We start from the raw sequence: 9366 nt of genomic DNA, 5'->3' as shown, positions 1-9366 counted from the left end.
TCAAACACATAGTAGTGCATTTCCAACCCACCACAGACCCAATCCCCCTCGTGCATCTTCAGAACTTCAGCAAAAGCGAGAAATTCTCACTCTTCCGTATCATTTCATAGCACACGATGAGACTCGATGGCTCTTCACACAGTCATATCATATTTATCATGCTCTTCAGACACCATGTTTACAAACATCGGTTCAATGTAGCTCTTCCTTTTTTTTGTGCCCTTCCGTCCGCTCCGATATGAATGTGGCATTTAACCATGCTTGCGATCTTACCCTAGAGGTGATCAATTTAATTCAAAACTACCATCCAAGTTCTCCGTTTTGAAAAAAATAATCTTCAATTGAAACCGTTAAATGATCAAATCAATGCCAATTATAAATTATTTTTTTAGCATCCCTAGATTAAGTCGTACACTGCCATCAGAATAAATCAGCAGAGCGAAAAGGACAGAATTCCACCGAACAATTCCAATTGCAGTAGTGATAGTACACAGCAGTTCTCGCGCCCTTGTTCGTCATGTCCAACCATAGGATGGCGACTGCTCCTACTATGGCTATGCCTGTGAAGGCTGGCTGGCTTGTGGAAAAGTTCGCACGAGAAAATATCATTTCCCATCATCAGTGGTGCTCGTGTATTGCGGTGGGCATGGGAAACAGCCACAATCTGCGATCATATGGGAATAAGATTCGTCATCGCTAATGTTGGATTGCTTTTTTTTTTGGGGATTCAGTGGAGCAATCAGGGAGCGTAAAAAAGTTAATTCTTGCCACACATGTCTTCAAACTGTTTCACTGGGTCACATAAATTATGGTGGGGAACAACTTGTAGAATTTGGGTGAGTGGCAAATCGCTTGTGATTTTTTTTTTAATTTATGTTTAATGAGGTCTTTGGAGCAGATGTGCTTATGTTATGGTTTAGATGGAGAAATTATGACAGCGGCTGTGTGAATTGTGTCTGTATTTTCATCGTTATGGTATACGGCCAATCAGAACGACTCAGCGATAGAATCCAATTGACTCAGAGCATTTTTTCTGTACGAAATTTGATCATATTTGAAAAAAACCTGCAGGTACTCATAGCTAATGAGTAACTGCAGGTTTTCCCAAATATGAGTGAATTTCGTAGGGAAAGAAAATGCTCTGAGTCAATTGAATTCAGTTGCTGAGTTGTTCTGATTGGCCGTGTGGACGTTCGAAGATACGTTACCCGAGAAAAGTTTTATACCAAATTGATAACAAGTTCTGATACCCGGTTATCAAGCTTTGATAACTGAATATGCTATCATTGTGGTTGAGAAAACATCCAACATTACAAAAATTTTAACAATATATCAAGATATCACAAAAATAAGTAATTCTGTTATAATTGAAAACATTTTAATAACAAATCTTGTGATCGAAACCTTTTTCGAAGTCAATGATTACCAAATACAGGGACTCTTAGAAATCATTGATCTACTTCAGGATGATACGGAGCGTGAAAACAGGGTCTACGCACACAAGATCTTCCAGTACGGAATTTTGCCTGCTGTCGTCGGAGAACTTTAAGAACAATACACAGTATCATGATGCCATACCAATTGTCCCACACAGGCAGATTCGGGACCTTCAAAGACGCCCTGCATCCAGTGTGCCGAAAATCTTGCGGTTTTACTACTACAACTATTTTTTTGTAATATAAGGGGCTCGGTGGCCTAGTGGCGAGCGCTTTTGCTTACTGAGTAGAAGATCATAGACTCAATCTCAGGTGGAAGAACCTAATATAGTTGTTAGTATTGCAATGCTACCATTTTCACTAACATAAATTACCATACTATGGTAGATCATGCGATGCAGAGGTGTTCTCAGTTTCTGGTAGATACCTTACTACTAACAATCATTATCTTCCTAAATGAACCTGAGAATGAATTAATAATCTCATGTGCAAATGTAGCTAGATCTACGAACTGGTCATCAACGTGCATGATCAAGCTCATTATGCATGTGAATAAACAAATGAGTATAACCCAAAATTATCCCAATTGAGTTAAAGCTAGTTGTTTGGATGTTTGTCCGAATAGATGAATTTTTAATCGTAAATAATGAATGATTCGAAATTTGTTTTAATACAACTATTAATTTTTAATTATATTAAAACAAATTTAGCTCATTAGCATTTTAAGCATCTTTTGGTTCTACAGAGAAGCTCTATACTGTCCATATATATGGTCCTAAATTTAGTCAATTTTGGATCATTTGCTGTTCTTTAGCCATTTTTTATTAATTAAATTAAATTTTTCTTAATAACTCAAGCTGAAAAGAGTCACTTGAAATTCAAACATGAAAACCATCAACACATACAAGAAATAAAGATCATTTTAAGATCACTAAGCCGAAAGTAAAACCATTATAACTTTTTTTTTCCATATACGTCGAATCAATTTGCGATCTTCGACTAAGTTGTTCTACACGGCGAATGAGAACGACCCAAATTTGAGTTTAGTTCACTCATAATCGCCTAAAGTGTAGGAACTCAGCGATGAGTAAATTTGCCTCATGTTTTCCTGTGGAAAACCTAAAAAATCTGCCGGAAAATGAGGAAAATTAACGAAAATTTTACTCAGTCCACGAGTAGTACCAATAGACTGAGTTAATCCAATCTTTACTTTTCTCATATTCGGGAATTTTATCCTGGCTGGTAAACGGCTGCACAACGCGTACCATTGATACTTCACGTATATGCAGGTATAAAATAGACCCCACTAGCGGTCCTTAGCCTCTTGTCCAGTAACTCCTATCCCTACCTCCCCGCGGTGCCGGCTGGGGTACGAGTAACCATAGGGAAGATCGGGTAACCAACCCCGGTGAGACCTTGGTCGTATGCTGACAGGGAAGGGAGGACTCCTCTCTCCGGAGAGTGCAGTTTTCGAGCGTCTGTTCGCCATGGAGATGCGGCTCCAAACGGCGTCTGTGCTCCATGTTAGGAGCGGCTGATCAACGTCCTGGTGCCAGCGTGGGACTCTAGACAGTGCTGTGCACGATGGTCCCCCGGCGAGACAATGGGGGTTGGTGCAGGCCCTACAAGCCAGCCGTAAAAAAAACAAAAGTACAGGAAGCAAGCAATGTAAATACGGACCGGAATAATCGGCATAGACCCAAGCAACGGAAACGGACTAACGATTGGAAACTCGGAACATGGAACTGCAAGTCTCTTAATTTCTTGGGAAGTACCCGCATTCTTTCCGATTTATTGAGGGTCCGCAAGTTCGACATCGTAGCACTGCAGGAGGTTTGCTGGAAGCGATCGTCGGTACATACGTATAGGGATGGTTTTACCATCTACCAGAGCTACCAGCTTTCATCGTGATGGGCGAAATGCAGAAGTGCATGATTGGGTGGTGGCCAATCGATAGCAGAATGTGCATGTTGAGGTTCAAAGGCCGTTTCTTCAATGTCAGCGTAATCAACATGCACAGCCCTCACTTAGCAAGTGACGATGACAATAAAGACGCTTTTACGCGCAGTTGGAACGGGAATACGGCAGCTGCCCAAGGCATGACGTCAAAATCGTCATCGGAGATCTTAACGCTCAGGTCGGCCAGGAGGAGGAATTCAGACCGGTTATAGGAAAGTTCAGCGCTCACCAGCTACGAACGCCAATGGCCTTAGACTCATCGATTTCGCCGCCTCTAAGAATATAGCCATACGTAGTACCTACTTCCAGCATAGCCTCCCATATCGGTACACCTGGAGATCACCGCAGCAGACAGAATCGCAAATCGACCACGTTTTGATCGACGGAAGGCACTTCTCGGACATTATCGACGTCAGGACCTATCGCGGCGCAAATATCGATTCGGACCACTACCTTCTAACGGTAAAGGTGCGCCAAAAACTTTCCGTTGCCAACAACATTCACAATCTGGAGCGACTGAAGCAGCCCGAAGTCGAAACTGAGTACGTGTAATGCCTCGACGCAGCGTTGCCGGATGAGGGAGAGCTCACCGAAGCCCCTCTTGAGGACTGCTGGAGCAACGTGAAAGCAGCCATTAACAGCGCTGCTGAAGGTGCCGTTGGGTTCGTGGAGCGGAATCGACGGAACGATTGGTTCGACAAAGAGTGTCAGACGGTTTTGGACGAGAAGAACGCAGTGCGGACGGCGATGCTGCAGCAAGGAACCCGTCATAAAGTGGAGCGATATAAACAGAAGCGAAGACAGCAAACCCATCTTTTCCGGGATAAGAAGCGCCGCCTGGAAGAGCTGAAGTGCGAAGAAATGGAGCAGCTGTATCGTTCTCAAGAAACACGCAAGTTCTACAAGAAACTCAACGCATCCCGTCAAGGCTTTGTGCCGCGAGCCGAAATGTGTCAGGATAAGGAAGGGGGTATCTTAACGGACGAACGTGAGGTGATTGAAAGGTAGAAGCAGCACTACGATTAACATCTGAACGGCGCAGAGGCGGAGGACCAAGGCGGCAGGAGGAATGGCTTCGTCGGTACAGCGGATGAGGGGGACATGCCAGCTCCCACGATAGGTGAAGTTAAGGATGCTATCCGACAGCTTAAGAACAACAAAGCAGCTGGGAAAGATGGTATTCGAACGGAACTTATCAAAATGGGCGACAAACTAGAATGTGAGAACTATCGAGCGATCACTATTCTTAACGCGGCCTACAAAGTGCTATCCCAGATCATTTTTCGCCGTTTATCGCCGCTAGCAAGCAGATTTATGGGAAGTTATCAAGCCGGTTTTGTGGACGGGTGATCGACAACGTACCAAATCTTTACGTTGCGGCAGATCCTCCAAAAGTGTCGTGAATATCAAGTCCCTACGCACAACCTATTCATCGATTTCAAGGCCGCTTATGATACTATTGACCATGAAGAGCTATGGAAGATTATGGACGAGAACGGTTTTCCCGGGAAGCTGGCCAGACTGATCAGGGCTACGATGGATGGTGTACAGTGCTGCGTGAAGATATCGAGTGCGTTATCGGACTCGTTTGAAACTCTCAAAGGACTTCGACAAGGCGATGGTCTTTCCTGCCTCCTGTTCAACATTGCGCTAGAAGGTGTTATGAAGCGTGCGGGCTTTAACATGCGGGGCACGATCTTCGCTGCCGACGTGAACATTTTTGGAAGAACGTTTCAGGAGGAACCGAGCGGGATAGGGCTCGCATAGGCAGAAGCGTGACTATCGACGGAGATGAGTTCGAGGTGGTGGATCAATTTGTGTACCTCGGATCATTGGTGACGTCGGATAACAACTGCAGCAGAGAAATTCGTCGGCGTATTATTGCCGGAAGTCGTGCTTACTACGGACTTCACAAGACCCTGAGGTCGGGTAAACTTCACCTCCGTACTAAATGTACCATGTACAAGACGCTGATAAGACCGGTAGTTCTCTACGGGCACTGGGTGTTTTCGAACGACGAGTGCTTTGGCGGGGTATGTGAGAACGGTGTATGGAGGCGAAGGATGAACCACAAGCTGGCGCAACTCTATGGCGAACCCTGTATCCAGAAAGTTGCGAAAGTTGGACGGGTACGATGGGCGGGACACGTTTTAAGAATGCCGGACAACAATCCCGCAAAAATGGTGTTTGCCTCGAATCCGGCCGGTACAAGACGAAGAGGAGCACAGCGAGCAAGGTGGTTAGACCAAGTGGAGCAGGATCTTGGAAGTGTGGGACGGTCAAGAAATTGGAGACAAGCAGCCACGGATCGAGGGAATTAGCGTAACATTGTGATGCAGGTGCAATCCTGAGGGATGTCGAACCAGGATAAGTAAGTAAGTATCCTGGACAAACCTGAAAAAAAACCTGGGAAAACATGAGGCAAATTTACTCATCACTGAGTTCCTACACTTTATGTGATTTATGAGGTAACTAAACTCAAATTTGCCAAAATTTGTGAAAATCCTATTCATTTTCCCATACAAATTTTAAAGATCTCTCGCAAATCCAGATCACAACCAAATTCGTTCAAATTTTGAACAGTTGTTTGGAACCTCAATATAGAGCAGTCGAGAATAGTGGGTTGTGATCCAACTTACAAACATGACCCACCGTATTGTACACCCTTATGATGGGTTAGAAATCTTGCTTGCCTTACCATTTATATAAGGGCCTGGTTGCCTTTTGCTGGTTGTTTATTCTACTTGACCACTTGGCTACTTGGCTTCTGTGTAAGTTGTTTTTGGGTTATAATTCTGCCAGTATTTTTTAATATGCTTTGGCCCGATTTACCGAAATATTCAAGCATCAATGATGTTTAATTAACATAATCATTGATCATTTATGTTTAATTCAGATAACAGTATTTCAAGGAATGTGGAACAGTTCGAACTTAGCCTGACTTTGTCAAGCTGACTAGTTTTCTGTATTAAGGGCGTACTGAGATTCAGGAAAAGAGCAGTTCCACGCCAAATGACGAATCTGATAAACCCGACTGTCTCCGATTTTCATGTCATAATTGTTTGTTATGGGCAATGTTTCACATTGTTGCTAAAATTATACCATTTTGGATCTTGTACAATTTTCAAGATGTCGTCTTTGCAATTGTTCAATAAATTGTAGCATGAAAATGGCACTTCTGATCAAAATGACGTCTGAGACAAAGTTGTAAAAAAATGTTTTTCTGGGAAAAATATACAAACATATTTTTTTAGTAATTGCAAGTACGAATAAAAAAAACCAAAAATTAAAAACCTAAATATCTCATTATGTCCTCATCGGAATTTTAGAAAAAAAAATTAAAGCTCATGAAAAATGCAAACTGCAAGTTATGGAACTTAAAAATCAACAGGAAAAAAACAAGAACTTTTGGTAAAATTTTTGAACTTTTTGTTAAACTATGTTATCATTTAACGTATACTCAGAAAACAAAAAAAATGTCTCAATTTTAAATAGTTTTCTGTTAAGAAATACATTTACAAGCGTACTAACAAAAAGTTCAAACACTTTAACAAAACTATTTTTGTCAGTTTTCAAGTGTCCATGGTTTTACAAAAAAAAAGTGTCAACGGTTTGGAACACCTAAATAATTTGCATTTTTCATTACCTAAATTAAATTATTTTTTTTTTTATAAATTGGACATACACATTTTGACATATTTGGGTTTTATTATTTTATTTTTATTTTGGCTTGATTACTCAAAAAGAAAAACATCTCTTTTTTCCGTACAACTCTGTCTCAAACGTCATTTTGATCAGATATTCCGTTTCCGTTCAACATTTTTTAAAAAAATTTCATGGACTCCATTTTAAAATTTTTGCAGCACCCAAAACTTCCGAATTTTAGCAAAAATGTGAATCCTTGTCCATAACAAACAATTACCCAAAATGTCATAAAAATCGTCGATGGTCGATTAAAAAGAAATTCCACTATTTTTTTGCCTGGATGGAGGGGAACTGCAAGACTCTTTGCAATTAACGAACAGTCAACCGATAAAAATTATCCTTCGAACCGGATTTGAACCAGTGACCTATGGATAACTGCTTGCAAATTCCATCATGTTTGGGAACGTACGATCATTTCTACAGTCCACCGCTCTACCAACTGAGCTATCGAAGGTTGATGATCCTTGATAAACAGGGGGCTCAATATAAATCATGACTTTAAAAAAGTGACTAGGATTAAAATGTTAGCTGTATATTTGCCATTTAACGGTTTTCACGATTGTGAAAACACAAAATGTATCTCTTGCTTCATTCCTGGCGTTTAAAGTACTAACGCAACGCGTACAAGGAGCAACTTTCTTTTTTTTTTAAAATTAAACCCTAAAGCTGTTTGCGAACACAACACAACGATGTTCTGCTTTGCAACCTACCTAATAAAGCAAATCCACACCCCACTACAGTCGATGTGCAACGAAAGCAAATCAGTGCAAACCTTCGCCGGTGCATAATTTCTCCCCATGTAGTCTATTTTGAGCCACACCTTTCACTTTCATCTCCCCTCTTCTGTGGTAGTAACAGCTGAAGAGCCGTTTGCGAATAACAGTTCAAGCTGATTACGCAGCGCATGGGGCAAACTGTATTTCTGTTTCATGCGATAGGTTTATGGGAGCACTGAGACTCTCACTTTTAGCTTGCTAGTGCTGTTGAACATGTTGTACTGGAAACAATTCCAAACCATTCCAGCCTTCGATAGCTCAGTTGGTAGAGCGGTGGACTGTAGCTTGTTGTGAAAACCACGATGCATTCAAGTAGCTCAAGATTTACAAAAAACCGTTACTTGAACGCATTGATCAGCAGTAATCCATAGGTCACTGGTTCAAATCCGGTTCGAAGGATTATAATTTTGTCAAAATTTATGCTTAAAATTGTTTTCACAGGCGACTAAAATAACAAACATTTAAAGTGAAAATATGTTCTCATCCACTTGTTTAAAAACGTTCCCATGCTTCCTCCCTACAGCCGATAAATCCTAAAATCACGCTCTCCAAATGCATTTCCAAATAAAAATACCATCCAATCCACCGATCGTGAGTCAACAACAATTTGGGATGCCTTCTTGAATTACACTTTCCCACGTTCTGAACCCGAACCCTTTTAACTCGACTTCCCATTCCACACACTGGCTGCTCTGGGACGTACGGAGGTAGGCACTCAATGGCATAATCCGAACGTGTGCAGCACACAATTCGGGGAAAATTGAAATCCTCCGAAAAGGAAACATTCATAAACAAACCATAATTACATTACGGAGCCGCGCTTACATTTCTTTTTTATTTTTATTATCGTTTGCAATGGTAGGAGAAATCGTCGTCATCGACGTCATCGGGAGCAAACAGCAATCGCATAATAATCGTTCCGATGCCAAAGTGTGATGGATATAGATAGAAAGAACCAACAAAGCGAACCCGATGGGACCCAGAGCCAACATCAGCCACGTGGCGAACCGTACATAACAAGTTTCCTCTTCTAATTGCACTTTTATATCGCAGCGAATCTTGGGCGTCGAATGCGATGGGGGAAAAGTGGAGGAGGTGAACCATACTGTCTGCTAAGGTTCTCCCGGAAAAGCCTTATCCTTTCATAGGAAGAGGAGAAATATGACTGATGAGTGACGTTGGCCGTGTGCACGGCGCGCGCTTTCCATAAATTGTTATCAAGATTATAATTGCTGCCGGTCGTCGGAAGACCTTTTTGCAGACGGCACCGAGTGTTTTTAGCGCAAAATGCAAGTGCACGGTGACTTGTTGAAGATGAGAAATGCACACTTTTCGGATTAAATTTATTTATATTGTTGGTGGAAACAGATTTTTCTATGAAGATCGATTACCAGCTAATTTTTCGCCATAATAAATCCAATTGTGAAATTTCTAATTTTGGAATTTTAACTGCCAGTATACGAAAATTGGGATTGATCTTTTCCAAGAAA

At 41.6% G+C, this 9366-nt stretch overlaps 2 non-coding genes across 2 annotated transcripts; one reads left to right on the top strand and one right to left on the bottom strand.

Moving 5' to 3' along the window:
- Positions 1–7437: 7437 nt before the first annotated feature.
- TRNAY-GUA (transfer RNA tyrosine (anticodon GUA)) lies at positions 7438–7554 on the bottom strand. Its single transcript has 2 exons — positions 7518–7554; positions 7438–7473 (listed from the first exon to the last, which is right to left on the bottom strand). It is a non-coding gene; the product is annotated as a tRNA-Tyr (tRNA).
- Positions 7555–8123: 569 nt separating this feature from the next.
- TRNAY-GUA (transfer RNA tyrosine (anticodon GUA)) lies at positions 8124–8275 on the top strand. Its single transcript has 2 exons — positions 8124–8160; positions 8240–8275. It is a non-coding gene; the product is annotated as a tRNA-Tyr (tRNA).
- The last annotated feature ends 1091 nt before the right edge of the window (positions 8276–9366 follow it).

This window comes from Ochlerotatus camptorhynchus, unplaced genomic scaffold (genome assembly GCF_037179485.1).
Source record: "Ochlerotatus camptorhynchus isolate MF236.1 unplaced genomic scaffold, CSIRO-AGI_Acam_v1.1 ptg000243l, whole genome shotgun sequence".
Classification (NCBI taxonomy): Eukaryota; Metazoa; Arthropoda; class Insecta; order Diptera; family Culicidae; genus Ochlerotatus; species Ochlerotatus camptorhynchus.
The sequence above is the reverse complement of the archived record's forward strand: the minus strand, read 5'-3'. Positions and strand labels throughout refer to the sequence as shown.